Source organism: Dasypus novemcinctus, unplaced genomic scaffold, assembly GCF_030445035.2.
Source record: "Dasypus novemcinctus isolate mDasNov1 unplaced genomic scaffold, mDasNov1.1.hap2 scaffold_106, whole genome shotgun sequence".
Taxonomy (NCBI): domain Eukaryota; kingdom Metazoa; phylum Chordata; class Mammalia; order Cingulata; family Dasypodidae; genus Dasypus; species Dasypus novemcinctus.
This window is the reverse complement of record NW_026688145.1, coordinates 1061469-1089272: the sequence shown is the minus strand read 5'-3', so window position 1 is coordinate 1089272 and position 27804 is coordinate 1061469. Positions and strand designations below refer to the sequence as shown.

Genomic DNA, 27804 nt, shown 5'->3' with positions numbered 1-27804 from the left:
ATGCCCTCGCACCCACCCCTAGCACCCGGCACTCTGGAGCCTGCATCCACTCACCACGTCTGCCTGGTGCTGCTCATAGTTGAAGTGGTCGGGAAAGGCCTTGGCCAGCGCCATGTGGTGAGTGGACATGTACTACTGTGTGGAAGGCAGGGGAGGGGACATGGGGGCATGGCCTTGGAACCCACCCCTAGACCCTGGCCACACCCCCTATGCAGATGATCAGACCCAAACAAGATTTTTATTTTTTTATTATTCATTTTTTAAAAATATTACATTAAAAAAATATGAGGTTCATATTCACCCCCACCACCCCCACCTCACCACCACCCCCATGGCAACACTCTCACCCATCATCATGACACATCCATTGCATTTGATAAGTACATCTATGGGCATTGCTGCACCTCATGATCAATGGTCCACATCATAGCCCATACTCTCCCACGTTCCATGCAGTGGGCCCTGGGGGGATCTACAATGTCCCGTAATTGTCTGTGAAGCACCACCCAGGACAACTCCAAGTCCCAAAAATGCCTCCACATCTCATCTCTTCCTCCCATTCCCCGCACCCAGCAGCCACCATGGCCACTTTTCCCACACCAATGCCACATTTTCTCTGTGGACCTTGGATTGGTTGTGTCCATTGCACATCTATGTCAAGAGGGGGCTTAGATTCCACATGGATACTGGATGCAATTCTCCTGCTTTCAGTGGTAGGCACTCTAGGCTCCATGCTGTGGTGGTTGACATTCTTCAACTCCCTGTTAGCTGAGTGGGGTAAGTCCAATAAATCAGAGTGTAGGAGTTGAAGTCAGTTGAGGTTCAGGGCCTGGCTATCATATTGTCAGTCCAGAGATTCAAATCCCCTAGATATATCTTAAACCCCAGCACCAACTACAATTCCAGTAAAGTAGCATGAAATTCTTGTCAAAAGAGATCCCATCTGAGTCCAGTTCCATCACACAGAAACACCAGCTCCAAAGAAGAGCCAACTGACATGGCAGTGAACCCCATCTGCCATGACCATAGAACCCGTGGGTCTCTTTATCCCTCAAAAGAACCAATACCTGGGGTTGTATCTACTTTATCTGTCTCTGGGATTCTCCTCAGGTGTGCATAAGGGCAATCCTTCTGACAACCTTCAGACTCTTTTTTAGAGAATCATAGCCATAATAACTCATTTCTCCTTTCCATTTCCCCCTTACATTAGGTCAAAGAGCATTTTTAACTCCTGTTATTATATGTAGACAGGGATATTCTGCTGGTCCACGTTGAACCTTTAATTCAAGGTCATTTTCTAGTTGCATCATCAGCTGATATTTGGTAGTGATCCCTTGGTGCCAGGGAGGCTCATCCCTGGGTGTCATGTCCCACACTGGTGGGAATGCATTGTATTTACATGCTGAGTTTGGCTTCAAGACTGGCCACATTTGAGTAACATGAAGGCTGTCAGGAGGAAACTCCCAGGCACAGTGCTGCTCTAGGCCTTGTTCTTATTTCAGGCATATAGGCTCACAAGCATCATCATTAGTATCAGGGGCTCACTGTTGGACCCTCATTCCTTCCTGGTCCTTACCATTGCACCAGCTGCTGCTCATCTAGGGACCATGACAGAGCACCCCCAGCCAGGAACCCAGTACCCCCTCAGCTGTTGTTTTTGATTGTTGCCACTATGAGTATATCCAAACATTACCATGCACCCTGGACATATGCCCTGTATAACTCCCTGTCAACCATATATCGCCTGTCAATAACATCCCACACCAGTATTCCTCTACTGCCATTGTTGAATCACTCTGTGATCCAAAACTTCCTGAAAAGTGAAGCCCAATATAATGTCAGGTTCCCTTACTAGTAAAATGGAATATAGCAATGAGTTTAAAGGTTATATCTAGAGTAAGTATTACTTTGGAAAAATTCTACATCCTATCTTTTTCTTTTCTTTTTTCCTAATTATTGAGCTTCTCTTCACAAGAGCCTTAGATCACAGTAATTCATATATACAATATACAATACTCCCACACATACACCATAAAACCTTTTCCCTTCCACAGCGATAATCTTATAACTTATTCATATTATATTTACTTAAACTGACGTACAGACTCTGATACAATAGCTTTCAAACAAGGTGACATCTGTGCTTACATTGTTGTCCATACTTTAGGATATACAGCTTTCTAAATTTTTAGTTATCGTATGTTTTACACTATGGTTTACATTATTAGTCTGCCGTCCCCTATATGTTTTTGGTGTAATATTACATGTTTTATATCCATCCTTGTGTACTTTCGTGAAACTCCTCTCTTACCCCCACATTTACCTTGGTTCCATCCATTCAACATCCATTTTCCCCTCCCCTTGGGGTCCACAGCAACAGCCAATCTCCATTTCCCGAGGAGCCACGTCCAAAGATACTTGCAACAGTGTTCAGGGTCTGACTTGCTCAACTGCCCTAATGCCCTGGGAGCCACCCTTTCTCTTGAGAGATACAGTTCCCTCTATTTGATGGCATTAGTCCTCCCCAGGATGTGGGTCCACCCCCACTCTCACTACTTGGGTCTCTACCCAATGCTACAACCCACCCTGGCAAAATGAGCATTCAGACATTCCCCAGGTGCCCATCCCACGACAGACCATCCCCTCCAGGCATCCTAAACAGGTAACCCTCCTAATTATATTTTGATATGATTTTCTCAGCACTTTACTCTCAACCAACACCTGACACTCTCCTATGTTCATATGTTGCCCCTCACCCCCCCAATTTTGTGGGCAATATTACCCATCTGCCCATCCCCAGCCCCACTCAAACCCTCAAAGCCCCACCCAAAGGCAACCCCTTGCCCCCATTTTATCTCTTCTTTGTGCTCATACTTACCACCAGCTCATCAGAGATTCCACCCCTGCAGACGTCAGCTCACATTCTTCCTCCACCCCCCGATTTCCTGTAAACCTATCTTCCAGTCTCTAGCTCTCTGAGGCAATTTGCTTATTTCATATCATTGAGGTCATGTAGTATTTGTCCTTCAATGCCTGGGTTGCTTCACTCAACATAAGGCCCTCAAGATTCATCCATGTTATCACGTGTGTTTGTAGTGTATTTGTTCTTACAGCCGAGTAGTATTCCATTGTAGGTATATACCACATTTTATTGATCCACTCATCTGTTGATGGGCATTTGGGTTGATTCCAATTTTTGGCAATAGTGAACAATGCTGCTATGAACATTGGTGTGCATATATCGGTTTGTGTCCTTGTTTTCAGTTCTGCTGGGTATATACCCAGCAGAGTTTTGCTGGGTCATATGGCAAATCTATGGTTAGTTTTTTGAGAAATTGCCAAACTGTCCTCCAGAATGGTTGGGTCCTTCTGCATTCCCACCAGCAGTGGATGAGTGTTCCCATTTCTTGGCACATCCTCTCCATCATTTGTATTCTTCTGTTTTTTTCATAGCTGCCAATCTTATGGGAGTAAGATGGTATCTTATTGTAGTTTTGATTTGCATTTCCCTGATAGTTAGAGATTTGGAGCATTTTTTCATGCGATTTTTAGCCATTTGTGTTCCTTCTTTGGAGAAGTGTCTTTTAAAATCTTTTTCCCATTTTTAAATGGGTTCTTTATCTTCTTATATTCAAGATATATCAGTTCTTTATATATGCAAGTTAGAAGTCTCATATCAAATATATGGTTGCCAAATATTTTCTCCCACTGTGTGGGTTCCCTTTTTACTTTCTTGACAAACTCCTTTGAGGTGCAGAAAGCTTTAATTTTGAGGAAGTCCCATTTATCTATTTGTTCTTTTGCTGCTCGTGCTTTTGGTGTGATATTCATGAAGCCATTTCCTATTACAAGGTCCTGTAGATGTTTCCCTACACTTCTTTCCAAGGTCTTTATGGTCTTGGCTCTTATATTTAGGTCTTTGATCCATCTTGAGTTGATCTGTGTAAGGTGTGAGATGGTAAACCTCTTTCATTCTTCTTCATATGGATGTCCAGTTCCAGGCACAATTTGTTGAATAAGCCATTCCCTCCCACTTGAGAGGGTTTGGTGTCTTTATCGAATATTATATGGCTATATATGTGAGGTTCTATATCAGAAATTTCAATTCGATTCCATTCATCTGTGTGTCTCTCCTTACGCCAATATCATGCTGTTTTCACTACTGTAGCTTTGTAGTATGTTTTGAAGTCAGGAAGTGTGATTCCTCCAATTTTGTTTTTCTTTTTCAATATGTCTTTGGCTATTCGTGGCCTCTTTCCTTTCCAAATAAATTTCATAGTTAGTTTTTCTAGTTCCTTAAAGAAGGCTGTGTTGATTTTTATTGAGATTGCATTGAATGTGTAGATCAGTTTTGGTAGGATAGATATCTTAATAATACTTAGTTTTCCTATCCATGAACAAGGAATATTCTTTTATTTAGGTCTTCTTTGATTTCCTTGAACAGTCTTGTATAGTTCTCATTGTATAAGTTTTTTACATCTTTAGTTAAATTTATTCCTAAATATTTGATTTTTTATTTACTATTTTAAATGGTATTTGTTTCTTGATTTCCTCCTGATCTTGCTCATTATGGGTGTTCAGAAATGCTACTGATTTTTGCACATTGATCTTATAACCTGCGACTTTACTAAACTCATTTATGAGTTCTAGAAACTTTGTTGTAGACTTCTCAGGGTTTTGTATGTATAGGATCATGTCATCTGCAAATAATAAAATTTTGACTTCTTCCTTTCCAATTTTAATGCCTTTAATATCTGGTTCTTGCCTCAGTGCTCGAGCAACCAAACAAGATTTTTGATTCCCTTTTACACCAAGAGGAAAGGTCAAATGGTCCTTTTGTTTCAGTTCTCAATAGGCTTGAATTAGCATATATCTTCTACATGTTAGGTAAGCTTTTAGCATGGACTTCAAACATTCTAGATAAGCTTTTAGCCCATTTGCTTTACATTTCCCCTGAATATTTAAAAGTTTATAGACTTTGCATTGTTAAACTGTTTCCAGGGAGTGGAGTCTTTGCCATGGGTACCAAGGGCAGGACTGCAGCCTCTTACGGTCCCATACCCACAAGTCACAGACAGTTTAGGTTATCTCTTAAGAGATAAAGAGACTCCAACCCTTTGCCCACATCATTCCCCACTTATGCCAAAGTTTAACTTGCTAAGCTTTGACATAATTATTGTCGGAGCTATGAGGTGGATGGCTGTTTGTTGTTTTGATTGATTATTTTATATATCACTTTTCAGTGTAGCAGTCAGGAGCCTGTTTCCAGAAGTTCAGAAGTTTTCACTCCGGACAGTAGAATTTTGGGGCAGGGGCCCCTCTGCAGTCATCTCAGGACCACTGGTGCCTATGTGTATTTTCAGGCAGGCTCTGGATCCATCTATTAATTTTGTTTTACCCTTAAAGGTTTTACACCTTTAATATTAAAGGGGTGCTGAAAGGAGATGACCTCTTTTCTGTAACTGCTTCCTGCTGGTCATGGGCTGTAGTTATTGCCTAACAAGGTGTAAAACTTTATTATAACTGGAGGAAGATGGAGCTGACCTTCTGTACGAAGTTGGATAAAGTTTTCATATGGTTAATAAGATGTTCACTCTGAAAGAAACAAACTCAATTAAAATTTGGAACACCCATTTTTAAAAGAGGACATTGGATTACAGAGATGGACAAGGTTAGGTGCTTATAAAGATGGCACTCCTTTTTAAACATGGTGGGAACAGTATATATATATAAATATATATATTCTCAGTTATTTATTTTTAGAGAGAAATTGCAATAGATACTTAGCTTTGTTTGAAGACACATTTCAAGCTGTTTAGTGATTGGCACTCATGAGCTCTGTCAGATGATCCTGGTGAACTGGCTCCCTTTGGGCAATTCGTTTCATTCAGGATTAGTAAACGAAGTTCATAATTTTCTTAGTTTTTAGCTGTGGGAGTGATCAGAACTACAGAATAAAGGTTTTTTACATTTTGGTTTTAATTGTACAATTTCCAGTAATTTTGACTTGTTCAATAGTGGCTCATTATTAGTAAGCAAGCCTCACTTTTGCTACACAGTAGAGTACATTAGAATATACTAAGTTGACTGAGCCTGGCTGAGACTGACACTTTATTCTATAGATATGTTTACTGACTGTTTAGAAAATGAATTTACTAAGAATTTAACATGTCTAATATATCTTTGTACTTGATGCACAACAGAAAAGATAACATTATAATACTTAGGCATAAATTTAGTACAGGATAAAAGTACAGAACTTAATACTTATTAATGTATTACTTAATGCAAAGGATTCAGAGTTCCAATTAATAGATTTAAGTTTCAGGTTTGTAATAATTTACATGTTATCTCTCCATGGGAGCAGGCCAAAATGAAAATTGTGCTTAAGTTTTACTTACAGTATCTTGGTGTCATGGCTCCACTTAGCATATTCTTCACAGTGAGCAAGTTGCAGCATTGTTGATGTTAGAGAGAGTTTCCATTATTCTACTAGCCTGGTGCATAGTGCTCTCTGGCACTATGGAACAGTGTCAGTCTGGAGATGATATCCATTGTACACTTGGCTGTACCGAGTCATCATTGGCTGCTGCAGGAACTTGAACCTACAAAGTAGTTTCCATTGACCTCAGGAGAAGAACAGAGGCTGATATAGCAAATATTTCTTATTGAGAGGTCAGTGACCAGCCTAGCCAAAAACTCACATGGAGAGGCAACCTGCAATGTATTCAAGGCCTGGTTTGAATGCACAAAAGAGTCTGACAATGTTAAAGTTTATTCCTTGTTTTAATATATTTTAAACAATTTAATGCAACTCATCATATATAAAATGACTGTTTACTTATATAATCTTACCTTGAAGATAATAGTAGGTGTTTTACTTTAGTAATAGAGGGAAAAATCTTTCATTGTTAAAATGAAAACAGAAGATACCCAATAGAATCAAGATAAATTTTATTACCATTTACTTAAATATGCACCTTGCAATGGCCTTCAGACTGGTTTTATTACCACAAAGCTATTTTTTGCAACCAATACAAATCCAAGTTTAAAATAATAGTTTCAGGCTAAATTCACCCAGCTATAATTTCAGTTATTATCGTTATGCTGTTTTATAATATAAATGCATTTATAAATGATCTTAACTCAGTTACAGTTTTTATTAATTTTTAAAAAACTGTTGATTTTATAACAATTTTAAACATTTTTCACTTGACTTCTACCATTTTAAATGAACTTAACTATTACTTTAATTTTTCTTTTAAGGTAAAAGAACAAATCCCTTTTAATTATTTTGAAATAAAACACTAAGTTTCAGGATTAGATTCTTAGAAAGCAGGTTTGAACATTATTTTCCTTTAAAAGAGATAAGACACTTTTTTTCAAACACTGAGGAAATGATGAGGTTAAAGTACAAGCTAATTTTATAAAACAGACCATTTGTATACTGATTATTCAGGAAACTTTTACCTAAACAATCTAATGACTTTAGAGACTTTGAGAAAGAACAAAATTTTAAGTTTGATATATAGTATTTGATACTAATGCTTTTCAAACTTTAGACCTATCAAATCTTATTCAACTTTAATCATAAAAATTTCTTTTCCATGAACCTTCTACACTTTCAGTATTCATTCAGGTTTTGTCCTACACTCTACTCTTTCTCAATAAACAATCATTTTGTCTCAGGACAAAGTCATCTCCTTTTTCCTTAAAAGTAAAAACACATTCCATATATCTTACATAATAAGTTACCAGGGAAACCTCTTAAATATGTAATTGCCATTAACACTAAACAAGCTTGCTTAAATAATTAACTTTTCTTCACTTTAAATACTTCGTAGCATGCAATACCAGAAACAGTTTTTTAGAAGCAAATTTGCAGGGAAGGCTAGCTGCCAAGTTATCCTCTCATAAAATTACCTTTTATTAACATTATTATTAATTCAGTTTTTAAAAAATAATGGCTTTTTGGGATTGGCCTTTTAAATACCTTAATTTAGGGGGGAAGAGGCAAGATGGTGGCTGAGTGAACTTACCTGACAATATCTCCTGCAAAAAAGCAGTTGGGCAGCGTTGGAGGCTCTTCAGGACCAGGCTGTTTCAGGATTTTTACAGGTCAGGAGGCATCTGGACATCGATTTGGTGGGAAGGTAACAGAGAAAATACGTCTATAAAATATACACTGAGGTCCCGGCTGCGCACGGAAAGTTCCCTCCTTCGGTGGGCGGAGCCGCGGCATTGGGAGCTGCTGCGGCTTGGGGCACTGCTGCGGCAGTTTTTTTTCTTTTTCTTTTTGGAGGCTCTGCAGTACTGGGGAATTCATAAGCCCTGGGTGGCCTATTGGGGAGTTAATAGGACAGGAGGCACTTGCAGACCGATTTGGGAAGACAAACGGGAGATTTATGGCAAAGCGGGGGGAATTTTTGATTGCGGACACAAACAATAGTGCTTCCACCTAGAGCCATGCCCCCTCCAAACCTGGCTGCTGAACTACAGTGGAATTAAAGTGATAGCAATAAAGAGATGCCACCAGGGTATGGCAGGGTGGGAGACGTTTGGAAGCTGATTAGGGGAATATTTTGCGAAGCGTGGGAATTTTGGGCTTGGACTCTGTTATTAGCATTTCCGGCTGGAATCCCTCCCCCGGACCTGCCTATTGATCTGTGTCATTAAATTGGCTGCAGCCTAGAGGCGCCCCCAGGTGGCTGTTCCGGGGGATCACAGGGTGGGAGAGGTCCTGAAGTCATTTGGTAATATATCCACAGAATAGACCCGAGTGAGGGAATTGTGGGGTAGAGAACACAGGATAGAGCTTGTGGATGTGACCTCACCCATAGGGCTAGTACCCAGCTGTGGGGATCCCTGAAGGCTGTGATGCACTGTGGTGTCCCCAGGCTTCCTGTTAACCGGACTTGAGGTTTCCAGGTCTGAGTCCCCTAAACCCTGGTGGCCCACACCCCGGAGACACACACCTGAGTCCTCAATATCTCAGACTTTCCATCCCTGAATCCATCACGTCCTGAGGTCCATCTGAGGTCCTTGAATGTCCTAGCCATCAATGTTTCCATTTTTTCTTTTTTGTTTTGGTTTGCTTTGTTTTTATTTTTATTCTATTTTTATTTTTTTTAATGTTCTGATTGCTAACACTGCATTATCCCCTAGTCTTTTCTCCCAGCGTATCCCCCAAAGTATTTTTTTTTCTCTCTCTCATGTCCCCCGTCTTCTTCTTACTTTATTTTATCTTAACTATAAAATAGGTGCTGCAGGAAACACATCATATTTGCTGGGTTTCCTCATCCTCCTCTGCCTCATTTCTGTGTGAATAGATTTTCACTATCTACACTATCCCCTTTCCCCTACATCTTGATATCCTCCATCATCTACTGTCTCCCCTATATTCCACCTCCCTTTCTTTGATCCACAAAGTGTCTAACTCTTAATTTCTAACACCTTTGTTTTGTTTTCTGTCTGTTATCCACTCTTGAAATTATTACCTTTCTTTTCTCTTTCCCTCTCTCATGAAAACAATAGCTTTTTAGTTCATACCATATTACTCCCATATTCAGTCATCTACCTCATTACAGGTACTCTACCTACTGCTATAACTCTACAAAATTTACATGAATCTAACCTCCACCCTCCCAGATCTCATATTGCTGCTTTGTTAACATATATCACCAATACTACTTTACACTTTTTCCTTGCTTACACAATTGCCTTTCCCTGGCACTAATACTTTCCTTTAAGGTGAACTTAACCAGCAATAAGAAATTAGAATAAGAAGAACAAAGTGACAAAGAGATGATATAACACTTACTCAAAAACAACAGCTAATTAATCTCCAAGACTAGACAAAGAAGCTAAGGAACTGATTAAACCCATCAAGATAAAATGATGACCAGACATCAACAAAAATCTACAAATCAAACCAGTAATCAGGAAAACATGGCTGAATCCAATCAACAAACTAAAAATCAGGAAGGGGAGCAGAACTTCGCACAAGCAATGAAAGATCTCAGAACATTTATCACCAACACATTTGATGAAGTAAAGGAAGAGGTTAACAACATGAAGACAACACTGGGAGGGGAAATTGCAGACATAAGCAAAAAGATAACAGATATGATGGGAATGAACACCACAGTTCAAGAAATCAAAAATACACTTGCAGCCAATATCAGCAGACTAGAAGAGGCAGCGCAGAGAATTAGTGATGTGGAAGAGAGTACATCGGAAATCAAACAGATAGTAGAAGTGGTCAATAAAAAGATAGAAAAAATCCAGCTAGGACTTAGGGACCTGAATGATAATGCAAAACGCTCAAAAATACGTATTATAGGCATTCCAGAAGGAGAAGAGAAGGGAAAGGGGTCTGAAGGAGTGTTGCAGGAAATAATGGCTGAAAACTTCCCAAATCTACTGAAAGAGACAGATGTACATATCCAAGAAGCACAATATACCCCAAATATCATAAACCCCAACAGGCTCAGCTGAAGACATATACTTGTCAAATTATCCAATGCTCAAGACAAAGAGAAAATTCTAAAAGCAGCAAGAGAAAAGAAAACCATCACATACAAGGGAAGCTCCATAAGATTAAGTGCTGATTTCTCATCTGAAACCGTGGAGGCAAGAAGGCAGTGGTATGATATAGTCAAGGTACTAAAGGAAAAAAATTTCCAACCAAGAATACTCTATCCAGCTAAACTAGCATTCAAAAATGATGGAGAGTTCAAAATATTCACAGATAAACAGAAACTGAAAGAGCATGCCAACAAGAAACCTCCCCTTCAAGAAATTCTAAAGGGAGTTCTGCAGGAAGAAAGGAAAAAACAGGACAGGCAGAATTGGAGGAGACTGTAAGAGCAACAAAAAAGACAAAAAGAGAAGGAAAAAAATACAAACAAAATATGACAAACACAAGCCCAATCAAAATATGGCTAACACAAATAAGTCCCTGAAAGTAATAACACTGAATGTGAATGGATTAAACTCACCTATCAAAAGATTCAGACTGGGACATTGGATAAGGACATATGACCCATCTATATGCTGTCTACAAGAGACACATCTTAGATCCAGAGACTCATGGAGGTTGAAAGTGAATGGCTGGAAAAGAATCATACAAGAAACAATAACCAAAAAAAGCAGGAGTAGCTATATTAATATCAGAAAAAATAGACTTTAAATGCGAAACAATTGTGAGAGACAAAGAAGGATACTACATTTTAGTGAAAGGGACAATCTGTCAAGAAGATCGAACAATCATAAATATTTATGCTCCTAACAAGGGTGTCTCTAAATATGTGAGGCAAACACTGAAAAACTAAGTGAAAAAATAGATGCATCTACAATTATAGTGGGGGATTTTAATACACCACTATCAACTCTGGGCAGAACATCTCAAAAGAGAATCACTAAAGAAACAAAACATTTGAACTGTATATTAGAGGAGCTGGATCTAATAGACATATATAGATCATTATACCCAAACACAGCAGGATATATATTTTTCTCACATGCACATGGATCATTCTCCAAGATAGAAAATATGCTAGGCTACAAAGAAAGGCTTAATGAACTGAGAAAGATTGAAATCATACAAAACAATATCTCTGACCACAGTAGAGTGAAGCTGGAAATTTGCAAGGGACAGAGGCCCAGATTTCACACCACGATTTGGAAATTAAAGAGCACACTCTTAGAAAAACAGTGGGTCAAAGAGGAAATCTCAAAAGAAATCAATGACTACCTTGAAACAAATGATAATAATAACAAAACATACCAAAATTTATGGGATGCAGCAAAAGCAGAATTGAGAGGGAAATTTATAGCCATAAATTCATATATCAAAAAAGAAGAAAGAGCAAAACTTGAAGAACTAACTGCACATTTGAAGGAATTAGAAAAACAACAACAAAGTAACCCAACAGGAAGAAGAAGGAAGGAAATAATAAAGATAAAAGCAGAACTAAATGAAATAGAAAATAAGAAAGCAGTTGAAAAGATAAACAAGACCAAGAGCTGGTTTTTTGAAAAGATCAACAAAATTGAGAAACCTTTAGTGAGACTAAAAAAGAAAAAAAGAGAAAAGATGCAAATACACAAAATAAGAAATGAGAAAGGCGATATCACCACTGACCACAGAAATAAAGACTATCATAAGAGGGTACTTTGAAAAACTGTATTCCAACAAAAATGACAATTTAGAGGAAATGGATAAATTCCTAGAAACACATAAGCGGCCCATATTGACGAAAGAAGAAATTGATGATCTTAACAAACCAATCACAAGCAAAGAGATAGAATCAGTCATTAAAAACCTCCCAACTAAGAGGAGCCCAGGGCCAGATGGCTTCACAGGTGAATTCTACAAAACATTCCAGAAAGAGCTAACACCAATCCTGCTGAAACTGTTCCAAAAAATCGAAACAGATGGAACATTGCCGAACTCCTTCTATGATGCCAATATTACCCTAGTACCAAAGCCAAACAAAGACACCACAAGAAAGGAAAATTACAGACCAATTTCTCTAATGAACCTAGACGCAAAAATACTTAACAAAATACTTGATAATCGTATTCAACAACACAGTAAACGAATTATACACCACGACCAAGTGGGATTTATCCCAGGTATGCAAGGATGGTTCAACATAAGAAAATCAATCAAAGTAATACACCATATAAACAGATTGAAGGAAAAAAACCACATGATTATATCTATAGATTCAGAAAAAGCATTTGACAAAATACAGCACACTTTCTTGATAAAAACACTCCAAAAGATCGGAATACAAGGAAATTTTTTGAACACGATAAAGAATATATATGAAAAATCTACAGCCAACATTGTTTACAATGGAGAAATCCTAAAATTCTTCCCTTTAAACTCAGGAACAAGACAAGGATGACCATTGTCTCCACTCCTATTTAACATTGTCTTAGAAGTACTTGCTTGAGCACTGAGGCAAGAACCAGATATAAAAGGCATTCAGATTGGAAAGGAAGAAGTCAAAATTTCCTTATTTGCAGATGACATGATCCTATACATAGAAAACCCTGAGAGATCTACAACAAAGTTTCTAGAACTCATAAATTAGTTTAGTAAAGTCACAGGTTATAAGATCAATGTGCAAAAATCAGTAACATTTCTGCACACCAATAATGAGCAAGATCAGGAGGAAATCAAGAAAGAAATACCATTCACAATAGTAAATAAAAAAATCAAATACTTAGGAATAAATTTAACTAAAGATGTAAAAAACTTACATACTGAGAATTATACAAGACTGTTCAAGGAAATCAAAGAAGACCTAAATAAATGGAAGAATATTCCTTGGTCATGCATAGGAAGACTGAGTATTATTAAGATGTCTATCCTACCAAAACTGATCTACACATTCAATGCAATCCCAATAAAAATCAACACAGCCTTCTTTAAGAAACTAGAAAAACTATGAAATTTATTTGGAAAGGAAAGAGGCCCGAATATCCAAAGACATATTGAAAAAGAAAAACAAAATTGGAGGAATCACACTTCCTGACTTCAAAACATACTACAAAGCTACAGTAGTGAAAACAGCTTGATATTGGCATAAGGAGAGACACACAGACCAATGGGATCGAATTGAAAATTCTGATATAGAATCTCATATATATAGCCATATAATATTTGATAAAGCCACCAAACCCTCTCAACTGGGAGAGAATGGCCTATTCAACAAATGGTGCCTGGAGAACTGGATAGCCATATGTAGAAGAATAAAAGAGGATTACCATCTCACACTTTATACAAAGTTCAACTCAAGATGGATCAAAGATCTATATATAGGAGCCAAGACCATAAAGATCTTGGAAAGCAGTGCAGGGAAACGTCTACAGGACCTTGTAAACAGGAAATGGATTCATGAATATCACACCAAAAGCATGAGCAGCAAAAGAACAAATAGATAAATGGGACTTCCTCAAAATTAAAGCCTTCTGCACCTCAAAGGAGTTTCTCAAGTAAGTAAAAAGGGAGTCCACACAGTGGGAGAAAATATTTGGCTATCATATATCTGATAAGAAACTTATAACTTGCATATATAAAGAACTCATATATCTTGAAAATAAAAAGATAAACAACCCACTTAAAAAATGGGAAAAAGATTTAAACAGACACTTCTCCAAAGAAGAAATACAAATGGCTAAAAAGCACATGAAAAAATGCTCCAAATCTCTAGCTATCAGGGAAATGCAAATCAAAACTACAATGAGATACCATCTTACTCCCATAAGCTTGGCAGCTATGAAAAAAACAGAAGAATACAAATGCTGGAGAGGATGTGATGAAATGGAAACACTCATCCACTGCTGGTGGGAATGCAGAAGGATCCAACCATTCTGGAGGACAGTTTGGTGGTTTCTCAAAAAACTAACCATAGATTTGCCATATGACCCAGCAATACCATTGCTGGGTATATACCCAGCAGAACTGAAAACAGGGACACAAATCAATATATGTACACCAATGTTCATAGCAGCATTGTTCACTATTGCCAAAAGTTGGAATAAACCCAAACGCCCATCAACAGATGAGTGGATCAATAAAATGTGGTATATACACACAATGGAATACTACTCTGCTGTAAGAACAAATACACTACAAACACACGTGATAACATGGATGAATCTTGAGAACCTTATTTTGAGTGAAGCAACCCAGGCATTGAAGGACAAATACTACATGACCTCAATGATACAAAATAAGCAAGCTACCTCAGAGAGCTAGAGACTGAACGAGAGGCTTACAGGAAATCGGGGGGTGGAGGAAGGATATGAGCTGATGTCTGCAGGGGTGGAATTTATGATGAGCTGGCGGTAAGTATGAACACAAAGAAGAGATAAAATGGGGGCAAGGGGTTGCCTTTCGGTGGGGCTTTGCGGGTTTAAGGGGACCTGGGGAAGGTCGGATGGTAATATTGCCCAAAAAGTGCAGGGAGGGAGTGGTAGCATACGAACATAGGAGAGCATCAGGTGTTAGTTGAGAGTAAAATGCTGAGAAAATCGTATCAAAATATAATTAAGAGGGTTACCTGTTTAGGATGCTCGGAGGGGATGGTCTGATGCGGGATGGGCTCCTGGGGAATGTCTGAATGCTCATTTTGCCAGAGTGGTTGGTACCATTGGGTAGAGACCCAAGTAGTGAGAGTGCGGGTGGACCCACATCCTGGGGAGGACTAAAGCCATCAAATAGAGGGAACTGTATCTCTCTGGAGAAAGGGTGGCTCCCAGGGCATTGAGGCAATTGAGCAAGTTAGGCCCTGAACACTGTTGCAAGTATTTCTGAACGTGCCTCCTAGGGAAATGGAGGTTGGCTGTCACTGTGGGCACCAAGGGGATGGGAAAATGAATGTTAAATGTGTGGAACCAAGGTAAATGTGTGGTAAGAGAGGAGTTTCAGGAGAGTACACAAGGATGGATATAAAACATGTAATATTACATCAAAAACATATAGGGGACGACAGACTGATAATGTAAACCATAATGTAAAACATAGGTTAACTAACAATTTAGAAAACTGTATATCCTAAAGTATGCACCACAATGTAAGCACAGATGTCACCTTGTTTGAAAGCTATTGTCTCAGACTCTGTACATCACTTTAAGTAAATATGATGTGAATAGGTTGTAAGAGTATCACTGTGGAAGGGAAAAGGTTTTGTGGTGGATGTGTGGGAGTACTGTATATTGTATATATGAATTACTTGTGATCTAAGACTCTTGTGAAAAGAAGCTCAATAATTAGGAAAAATAGAAAAGAAAAAGATAGGATGTTGAATTTTTCCAAATCAATATGTATCCTATATCTAACCTTTAAACTCATCGCTATATTCTATTTTACTAGTAAGGGAACCTGACATTATATTGGGCTTCAATTTTCAGGAAGTTCTGGATCACAGAGTGGTTCAACAATGGCAGTGGAGGAATACTGGTATAGGATACTATTGACAGGTGATATATGGCTGACAGGGATCTATACAGGGCATATGTCCAGGGTGCATGGTAATGTTTGTATATACTCATAGTGGCAACAATTACAAGCTACAGCTGGGGGGGGTACTGGGTTCCTGGCCGGGGGTGCTCTGTCATGGTTCCTAAGGGAGCAGCGGCAGTCCCCCAGGTGCAGTGGCAAGGACCAGGAAGGAATGAGGGTCCAACAGTGAGCCCCTGATACTAATGACTATGCTTGTGAGCCTATACGCCTGAAATAAGAACAAGGCCTAGAGCAGCACTGTGCCTGGGAATTTCCTCCTGACAGCCTTCACGTTACTCAAATGTGGCCAGTCTTGAAGCCAAACTCAGCATGTAAATGCAATGCCTTCCCCCCAGCGTGGGACATGACACCTGGGGATGAGCCTCCCTTGCACCGAGGGATCACTATCAGCTACCAGCTGATGATGCAACTGGAAAATGACCTTGAATTGAAGGTTCGATGGGGATCAGCAGAATATCCCTGTCTACATATAATAACATGACTTTAAAATGCTGTTTGACCTAATGTAAGGGGGAAAAGGAAAGGAGAAATGAGTTTATATGGCTACGAGTCTCTAAAAAAGAGTCTGGAGGCTGTCAGAAGGATTGCCCTTATGCACAACTGAGCAGAGTCTAAGAGACAGATAAAGTAGATACAATCCCCAGGTATTTGTTCCTTGGAGGGCTAAAGAGACCCACGGGTTCTATGGTCATGGCAGAAGGGGTTCACTGCCATGTCAGATGGCCCTTCTTTGGAGCTGGTGTTTCTGCGTGATGAAACTGGACTCAGATGGGATCCCTTTTCATAAGACTTTCATGCTACTTTACTGGAATTTTAGTTGGTGTTGGGGTTTAAGATATAATTAGGGGATTTGAATCTCTGGGCTGACAATATGATAGCCAGGCCCTGAGCCTCAACAGACTCCAGCTCCTACAATCGGATTTTTTGGACTCACCTCATTCAGCTAAGATGGAGTTGAAGAAGGACAACCACCACACCATGGAGCCTAGAGAGCCTACAACTGAAAGCAGGAGGACTGCATCCAGTATCCATGTGGAATCTGAGCCTCCTCTTGACATAGAGGTGCAACGGACACAACCAATCCAAGGTCCACAGAGAAAAGGTGGCATTGGAGTGGGAAAAGTGGGCATGGTGGCTGATGGGTATGGGGAATGGCAGGAAGAGATGAGATATGGAGGTGTCTTTGGGACTTGGAGTTGCCCTGGACAGTGCGTCAGGGGCAATCACTGGACATTGTAAATCCACCCAGAGCCCACTGGATGGAATGGGGGAGAGTATGGGCCATGATGTGGACCATTGACCATGAGGTGCAGAGATGCCCAGAGATGTACTTACCAAATGCAATGGATGTGTCATGATGATGGGAGTGAATGAGGCTGGTGGGGGGGGGGGGGAGTGGTGGGGTAGGGGTGGTGGGGTTGAATGGGACCTCATATTTTTTTTTAATGTAATATTTTTACAAAATCAATAAAAAAATATAATTAGGAGGGTTACCTGTTTAGGATGCTCGGAGGGGTGGTCTGATGCAGGATGGACTCCTGAGGAATGTCTGAATGCTCATTTTGCCAGGGTGGGTTGTAGCATTGGGTAGAGACCCAAGAAGTGAGAGTTGGGGTGGACCCACATCCTGGAGAGGACTAATGCCATCAACTAGAGAGAACTGTATCTCTCGAGAGAAAGGGTTGCTCCCAGGGCATTAGGGCAGTTGAGCAAGTCAGACCCTGAACACTGTTGCAAGTATCTCTGGACGTGGCTCCTTGGGAAATGGAGATTGGCTATCGCTGTGGGCCCCAAGGGGAGGGGAAAATGGATGTTGAATGGATGGAACCAAGGTAAATGGGGGGGGCAAGAGAGGAGTTTCATGAGAGTACACGAGGATGAATATAAAGCATGTAATATTACACCAAAAACATATAGGGGATGACAGACTAATTATGTAAACCATAATGTAAAACATAGGATAACTAAAAAATTTAGAAAACTGTATATCCTAAAGAATGGACCACATTGTAAGCACAGATGTCACCTTGTTTGATAGCTATTGTTTCGGAGTCTGTACATCTTTCAGTAAATATGATATGAATAAGTTAAAAGATTTTCGCTGTGGAAAGGAAAAGGTTTTATGGTGGATGTGTGGGAGTACTGTATATTGTATATATGAATTACTGTGATCTAAGACTCTTGTGAAGAGAAGCTCAATAATTAGGAAAAATAGAACAGAAAAAGATAGGATGTAGAAATTTTTCCAAATCAATATGTATCCTATATGTAACCTTTAAACTCATCGCTATATTCTATTTTACTAATAAGGGAACCTGACATTATATTGGGATTCACTTTACAGGAAGTTTTGAATTACAGAGTGGTTCAACAATGGCGGTGGAGGAATACTGGTATGGGATGTTATTGATAGGCTATATATGGTTGACAGGGAGTTATACAGGGCATATGTCCAGGGTGCATGGTAATGTTTAGATATACTCATAGTGGAAACAATTTAAAACAACAGCTGGGGGGGTACTGGGTTCATGACCGGGGGGGGCTCTGTTGTGGTCCCTAGGGGAGCAGCGGCAGTCCCCCAGGTGCAACAGTAAGACCAAGGAAGGAATGAGGGTCCAACAGTGGGCTCCTGATACTAATGACTATGCTTGTGAGCCTATACATCTGCAATAAGAACAAGGCATAGAGCAGCATTGTGCCTGGGAGTTTCCTCCTGACAGCCTTCATGTTACTCAAATGTGGCCAGTCTCAAAGCCAAACTCAGCATGTACATGCAGTGCATTTCCCCCAGCGTGAGACATGACACCTGGGGATGAGCCTCCCTGGCACCGAGGGATCACTACCAACTACCAGCTGAAGATGCAACTAGAAAATGACCTTGAATTAAAGGCTCAATGCGGATCAGCAGAATATGCCTGTCTACATATAATAACAGGAGTTAAAAATGCTGTGTGACCTAATGTAAGGGGGAAATGGAAAGGAGAAATGAGTTTATATGGCTACGAGTCTCTAAAAAAGAGTCTGGAGGTTGTCAGAAGGATTGCCATTATGCACACCTGAGCAGAGTCTCAGAGACAGATAAAGTAGATACAACCCCAGGTATTGGTTCTTTTGAGGGATAAAGAGACCCACGGGTTCTATGGTCATGGCAGATGGGGTTCACTGCCATGTTAGTTGGCCCTTCTTTGGAGCTAGTGTTTCTGCGTGATGGAACTGGACTCAGATGGGATCTCTTTTCACAAGACTTTCATGCTACTTTACTGGAATTGTAGTTGGTGTTGGGGTTTAAGATATAATTAGGGGATTTGAATCTCTGGACTGACAATATGATAGCCAGGCCCTGAGACTCAACAGACTTCAGCTCCTACACTCTGATTTATTGGACTTACCCCACTCAGCTAACATGGAGTTGAAGAACGTCAACCACCACACCATGGAGCCTAGAGTGCCTACAACTGAAAGCAGGAGGATTGCATCCAGTATTCATGTGGAATCTAAGCCCCCACTTGACATAGATGTGCAATGGACACAACCAATCCAATGTCCACCGAGAAAATGTGGCATTGGTGTGGGAAGGGTGGCCATGGTGGCTGCTGGGTACCGGGAATGGGAGGAAGATATGAGATGAGGAGGCATTTTCAGGACTTGGAGTTGTCCTGGGTGGTGCTTCACGGTCAACTACGGGACATTGAAAATCCCCCCAGGGCCCACTGGATGGAACTTGGGAGAGTGTGGGCTGTGATGTGGACCATTGACTATGGCATGCAGCGATGTCCAGAGATGTACTTACCAGGTGCAATGGATGTGTCATGATGATGGGAGAGAGTGTTGCTCGGGGGAGAGTGGGGGGTTGGGGCGGTGGGGTTGAATGGGACCTCATATTTTTTTTTTAAATGAATAAAAATTTTTAAAAAAACCTTAATTTAAACAATGCTTTATTAAACGTTTTATAATTATTTATTACCATATAGGCTATATTATTTTAAGACAAATTTTACTTTCACAGAACACATTTCTTTACTTACAGTTACCACAATACTTTTGACAACTTCCCAGATGCATTTAAGTTTCAAGAGTTTATGAAAATTAGCCATCCTACTTTAGGACAAAACACACATTTTAGAAAAAACTTATTAAATTTCAGGCAGCATTCTCACAAAATTTTAACCTTCTTTTTATATTCATTTAAGTTTTACATCCTTCATTTTATCCTGTGAAGAAAAATAAACTATTCATTTCAATCTAGGCAAGAACAACATTTTATGAAAAGACTCATAGTAAGTTTGTTAATGAGGACTTACAATTTTTATCATTGTAGATATCTTAGTAACATTTAAACTTATGTATTAATAAAAGCGCTTATTTAATTTTTTTGCAATTAGAATAGAGCTCTTTTAAAAATATATTTATTTATTAATTTATATTGTTTCAAGTGACAGCCTCCTTTCTTTAGATGAGTTTACAGTTCTAAAACATTCCAAAGTATTTCAACAGTCTTACACAGAGAGAGATTTTGTCCTTGGCACCCGTGGGAGGGTATTTTACTGCATTTATTTTGATTCTGCTTTTCATCCCCTTCACTTCCCCCCCTTCCAGTCAGTTGGGTGCACCACAATCTAATAGGAATCCAGCTTATGAGTAGAAGGTATGGACTCATGGGTAAGGGGCAAGCCACTACCCCCTTTCCAGCTTTCTGCCAAAATGGGCAGACAGAACTTACTCAAATTCAGTGCCCCTCCCAGGGATCCAGCCACCCTGACTGGAGCAGCCCAAAAAAACTCGGGTGTGTGGCATGGAGACAGATAACCTCCAGCCCCGGCAAAGTGGTGGACCACAGACAATCCAGCAGAGCATGCACAAACATCCAGACTCTGCAAACATCCAGACTCCACAGTTTTGCTCTATAATTAATTCACCCCCTTGCCAATGATGGTTTCAGCTTAATTAAATTCTACTTTATATAACCACTCAATTCCAACACTAGCATTGAGCTGACACAGACAGAAGCCTAAAGGCTATTAATCTGGTTCACAATTATATATATATATATACACACTTCCAGCATGGCTGCCCCACAGAGCCATCACAAACCTTACAGAGAACACTTAACATTAACATCTGGTATGATAGGAATTCATTCACAATTCAGCACCATAACAAAAGATTCCAGCTGACATTTTTCACTGTTTAACTTTACACCCAGACCAAGCTTCACAAGAAAAGCCGATCCATTTTCCTGTAACCAAGTTTTTTGTTTTTGTTTTTTTAATCCAGACCAATTTCCAGGGCATTAGGACTCAAACCTATAAACAACCCAAAACACCAGGGCATTTTCCCATTTTTTCTCCTTTTTCAAGACCTAGAGAGAACGGCTTCCCCCCAATTTTCTGGAGCTACTAGTGTTTTCTTGGGAGGTGATCAGCCTCCCCTTCCTAGCACTTAGAGCTAGGGATTTCCAGACTGTGCTCAACCAGAGATTCTTACCTTTTTCCATGTTTGGAGTTCTTTTCGGTTCCCAGAATCTTTCTTTTCAGACCTTCCATTGACCTTGATTTTCATCAGCAAGATTCGGGTGGAGCCCACATATTTTCTGGATGAAAGTTAATCCAGGGGCACCCAGATTTGGGGTTCACCTGAATCCTCACGGCTTCCTTGGGGAATTTGAAGGGGCAACAAAATGATACCATCTCTGGCCTTCATTTGCAATCCCCAGAGAGCCCCCCAAAATGTTGTAGAATTTAATACTAGGTTCAATTATTTGCATAGAGAAAGGCTAGGACTCAGGAATGATTTTGAGAAGGAAAAATGGTGTATTGATTGTTGGACAGACTCGGGAGTTTTCTGCTTCAACCCTGAGTCCTGAACAAGGTTTTTGAGTCCCTTTTATACAGAGAGGATAGGCCAAAGGTCCCCTTGTTTCAGTTCTCAATAGGTTTGATTTAGTATATATCTTCCACCTCCTAGGTTAGCTTTTGGAATGCACTTCAAACATTCTACTTAAGCTCTTAGCTTATCTTGGTTTGCATTTCCCCTGAATATTCAAAGTCTATAGAGTTTGCATTGATAAACTGTTTCCTGGGACTGGAGTCACTGCCATGGTCACCAAGGGCAGGACTGCAGTCTCTTATCATCCCACATCCAACAAGTCACAGACAGCTTAGGTTATCAATTAAGAGACAGCCTCCCACCCATAGCCCACATCAAAGCCACTAACATAGGGGCAACTGGCAAAAGTGCCCCACAGCCCTTCCTTCAAGCCAGAACCTGCAATATTCAGGGAAAGGAGGTCACTCATGAATTCCTTTATCTTCCACAGTGCCCAGTCCCCCTCCTGGGTCGAGACCTCTGTCTACACTGCAGGCTCAAATTACCTTTGATGCCACAGGGCAATCTACACTGACACTGGGGCCACAAGACCTCTGAAAATAGCACTAACCTTTCCTCTGCAGGAGGAATGGAGATAGTGTTGCCAATCCAGTCTGGCCAATCCATGGCCACACAGCTTCCTTTTGAAGACATGCCTGAAGTATGGGCAGAGGGTAACCCAATGGGGATGGCACATGACATTCCTCCAATTATTATTGAAATAAAGCCTACGGCCAGTTCAGTAACCATAAGGCAATATCCAGTTCCATGCAAAGCACTAGAAAAGGTCCAGCTACATATTCAGAGATTACTGAATGAGGGCATATGGAGGCCATGCCAGTCTCCATGGAACACCCCATTCTTCCAAGTTAAAAAGGCTGATGGAGATTACCACCCAGTCCAGGACTTACGAGCAGTTAATTTGACAATAATAACCCTTCATTCTGCAGTTTCTAATCCATATACTCTTCTCAGCTTAATACCCTCATTAGTAATCTTGTTTTCATGCTTAGATCTTAAGGATCCCTTCTTCTGCATTTGGGTAGCACCCTGGAGCCAGCCAATTTTTGCCTTTACATGGGAAAATCCAAACTCAGGTAAAAGGCAGCAGCTAGCATGGACGTGATTGCCTCATAGATTTAAAAATGCACCCACTTTTTGGACAAGCCCTGGCCAGTAATCTCAAATCCTTTAAAGCAGGAAGCCATAACTGTTTTCTCCTTCAGTATGTAGATGACCTCATTCTTGGAAGTCCCCCCTATCAAGACTGCACTGGTGGAACCCATACTCTTAAAGCACGTACAGCAAAAATCTATCGTGTGTCTAAGAAAAAAAGCCCAAATCTGCCTACCTCCGTCAGATATCTAGGTTATAAAATAATGTAGGCACGCCGTGAACTGGGTTGGGACTTGAAAGAAAGAAAGCAATCTGTAGTCTCCCTGAGTCTAATACCCACTGGAAGCTGTGAGAGTTCCTTGGGGCAACTGGACTCTGCCAAAATTGGATCCTCAATTTTGGGGACCTCACATGAACTTTATACAGAGCCATAAAAGGGGGATCGTGATCCCTTGCTCTGGGAAAGCCCACAGAAAAATGTTTTCACTTCTCTCAAAGAAGCTGTAATTGATGCACAGAAACCTCGAACTTCCAGACCTCACTAAGCTGTTCTACCTCTACATTCACAACCGCCAGAGCATTGCAGTAGGAGTACTCACTCAATACCTCAGTTCCTGGCAAAGACCTGTAGCATATCTATTCAATAACTGGACACTCTAGCCCAGGGATGGCCCTCATGTTTGCAAGCCATAGCAGCTGCAGCCATGCTTACAGTAGCAGCTACACAATTAACTCTTAGGCAGCCTATTATTGTCCGGCTTCCCCATGCACTAGTCACAATCTCAGAAGCCAAGGGAACACATTGGCTTACTAACAGCCACCTGCTTAAATATCAAACCCTATTATGTGAAAATCCATCCATCTAGCTGGAACTTGTTAAAAACCTAAATGCAAGCTGTGGAAGATATGCTAAATCAAAGCTGGATTGGAATGTGGGGAATATGCAACACTCCTGGGGGAAATAACCTATCTGATACTCAGATAAATCACTGAGAAACTAACCAAAGGTCTGTTTGCATACGGTCACCCTTTGTCTCCATTATTTTATGCTCTGTATAAAAGGGACGGAAGAATGCTATTCATGGTTTGGGTTTTATTAGGACAAGAGACTGCCGAGTCCAGCCAAGTGCAATAAACCAGCTTCCTTCTCTGAGTTCTCGTGTCCTGGCCTTCAATACCACACAAACCTGACTTCTCTACAACACTAATACCAGGACAGGAGACAGGGATGACCATGCTCTTTTGTGGACTTAGGGACAGAAACTATTATGAAATAACCATAGGCAAAGGCAAGCGGTGAGGTTAGGCTTGAAGTAACTACAAACAAAGGAAAGGTTCATTTAGAATTTACAATTAAATAATAGTTTGAAGCTAAATTCACAAAGCTAAAATTTCATTTATTATTTTTCTGCTCTTTTATAATACAAATGCATTTATAAATGATCTTAACTCAGTTACAGTTTTTATTAGTTTTTTTAACCTTAAGGTGAATTGTATACCTTTATTAACTAAGCTACAAGAATTTTATTAATAACAATTCTTTGAAGAACTGCCTTTTCTTAATAATGGCCCAAATTCTCATCTGCAAGTTATGCATTTAATTCACCAGCAAGAAAATATTGGCATTTAAAGATTCATTTTAAACTACCTTTTTACTTTTTTACTCTGTATTCTTAGGCTCCAGCAACTGACAAAAGCCAAACATAGATTTTAAAGTGGCGTTTCATTCCTTTTTTTTCTTTTCCCTCTGTAGTTTCACAACCCTGAAGTTTCCAGCCAGACCTTTGAAAGGGATATCAAGTGAGTAGTGGTCTATTGTTTCAAGCCATAGCCTCTTTTCTTCAGACGATTTTATAATTCTAAAATATTCCAAAGTATTTTGACAGTCTTACAGAGAGAGAGATTTTGGCCTTGACAACCTAGGGAGGGAATTTTACTACATTTATTTTGATTCTGCTTTTCACCCCATTCAATTCCACCCCTTCCAGGCAGTCCGGTGCATAACAATCAAATAGGAATGTGGCTTATGAGTAGAAGGTGTGGACTAACTGGAAAGGGGCAAGCTGCTCCCTCTTTTCCAGCTTTCTGACAAAATGGGCAGAGAGAACCTACTCAAATTCGTCCACCCTACCGGGGACCCAGCCACCCTGACTGGGGTAGCCCCAATAAACTTGGGTGTGTGGTACAGACAAAAACGGCCTCCAAACCAATACAAAGGGGCAGACCAGAGACCTCAGGGAGTTCCCAGGGTTCCAGAAATGTAACAGCCTTGTAAACTTCCCCATGATCCTCACTTTACCTTGCAGAGCAAACCCCACGTATCTGGAGTTTCCCTCCGCACTTCTGAGAAAGGCACCCGGGTTCCGGATAAGTCCATGCTCTCAGGTACATCTCCAGAGGCCCATCAACTTTCTGCACCACCTCCCACACCACAAAATCATCACCTTCCAGGATGCCCAATGTCCCCATAAATCTCCCATGTCCCAGAAACTTTTGACTTCCCAGAATCGGCCTGGGGACCCATGCATCCCACCAAGCAAACCAAGACCGACCCTCCCCACTTACACCCCATTTCCCCATTTCACAACAACCTCATTCTCCAGGTGCATGACTTAACCACTCCCCTCTCCCCCCCCCCTTGCTGGGGCTGCCCCTGCGCCCTCAATCTGCTCTGCATTGGTCACACACAGTGTCTACGCCCTGCCTCCTGCTGACACGGATTGGCCGGCTGCTCTCTCAGCCCATCCCACCATGTTGGGCCCCCACTACAAAACGTGCTGCCCTGGCCGAGCCCCTCCACAGTGTGCCTTGCAGTCCCACGGATCTGTCTCTTGCTTCAACCATGTATGAATGGAACAGACCCGGGGAATCTTCCCCACACCTTCTCTGCATTGACCACCTTGCAACTGCTTCTAAAGTTGCAACCTCCAGGACCAACTTCTCGGCCATCTTCCACTGCCGGGACCAGCTAACACTGCTCTATTGTGTTTACCTCCTCATCGTCAACCAACCATATTCTTCCAGATCCATCAGAATTATCCACCAAAGTTGAGGCCTCTGTGAACCGCCTGGTCAACCTGCAGCTACAGGCCTCCTACATCTACCTCTCTGGTCAGCTTTCCTGGGAGGCCCCTGGCCCATGTTTCCCCCAACTGCGTGTGCCTTCGGCCATCTGTGCATGCACGTGCCTTTTTGTACTGCCAGTTAGGCAGATGGCAGAGTCTGCCTGCCTGTCCTCACTGCACCTCACGCTGACCATTGTCTCCTCCATCTTTTCCCACAGTGCTACCATTTCAACTGTGATGATATGACCCTGAAGGGCTTGGACCTCTTCTTCCACAAGTTGGCAAAGGAGAAGCACGAGGGTGTCGAGCATCTCTTGAAGATGCAAAACCAGCACGGTGGCTGCACCCTCTTCCAGGATGTGTAGGTAAATGGCGAGCAGAGAGTGGACTACACCTCCCAGCAGGCCGTGTGTGCCACGTCCCTTGGTTGTGGCATTTTGGCACCACATTGGCTCCTGGGGAATTGAGTTCAGTTTTATGTGAGTTGTTTATGGTGGCTGAAGTGGAGGCTCTCTCGCAAGTCATGGCATCCAGACAGCTCCGTGCTCTCCAGGGCAGTGTAGTTGCAGGAGACTGTGGGTTGTGCATGGACGCTCACAGATCCAATTGGGGGCTACATCCCTTCAGCAATCTTTCTGGCCTGGGACTCCTGGTAAATGCGTGTGGAAGGCAGTGAACCTGTTTCTTTCTAATGTACAGAAGCCTTCCAAAGATGAGTGGGGTAATACCCTGGACACCATGGAAGCTGCCCTTGTCCTGGAGAAGTCCGTGAACCAGGCCCTTTTAGATCTGCATGCCCTGAGATCTGCCAACACAGAACTCCATGTAAGTATCCCCCACTTCCATGGCCACCCAAACTCAGACCTTCCTTGGGATGAACCCTCCACTCTAAGACTTGTCTCCCTTTGATTGTCCAGGGAAATTCCTTGCCATGCCTCACTTCCCACATCTGTCACACTGGTACCTATTGTCTCATATTATGTCTTAACAGAATTTTTCATGTCTCTTCTATTCCTCACCTCCGTGACTTCCTGGAGAACCATTTTCTAGATGAGGAGATGAAACTGATCAAAAAGATAGGTGACCCGCTGACCAACCTCCACAGGCTTGCTGGCCCACAGGCCAGGCTGGGCGAGTATCTCTTTGAAAGGCTCACACTCAAGCATGACTAGGACCCTCTGGAGCCCAGAGGCTGTGGGGGAGGGCTCTATACCCCCAACATTCAGGGTTCTGCCTGAGCCCCTCGAGCCAGGAGGCATCTTTCTAACTGCCATCTTGTAGCCCTCTAACAAGCCCTGAACCAAGTGTGAACAATAAAGCTTTTTGAAGCAGGTGGTGATGGTGTGTGAGTCTTGTGTGGGGAATTTATAAGGTTTGAACCCTCTCCTGTGGGTGGTGTGCTATAGCCAGTTCTTGCCTAGGTATTTATTACTCCAGGGAGGGCTGAACTAAGTGGGTAGCATGAAGCAGGCTGAGTGTTTTGCAGTGTAACAGTAACCAGAAAGGAGTCCTGTTTAGTGAGTAATAATGTGGCCAGGCCTCTGCCAAGCTCTGAGATACTGTTTCTGGTTCAACCCTGGGAGATAGGTAGTTCTTTCCAGATTAAATGGGCACATTGAAGTTACTATGTCAATTGCTATGTAAGCAAACACACAAGACTAGCTATGAGGGCAGCTTCTGCCTCCCCACCTGGGCTTGTATGAGATCAGGCCTGTC

At 41.2% G+C, this 27804-nt stretch overlaps 1 pseudogene; it reads left to right on the top strand.

Moving 5' to 3' along the window:
* Positions 1-27260, top strand: LOC101414580 (ferritin light chain-like; annotated as a pseudogene).
* The last annotated feature ends 544 nt before the right edge of the window (positions 27261-27804 follow it).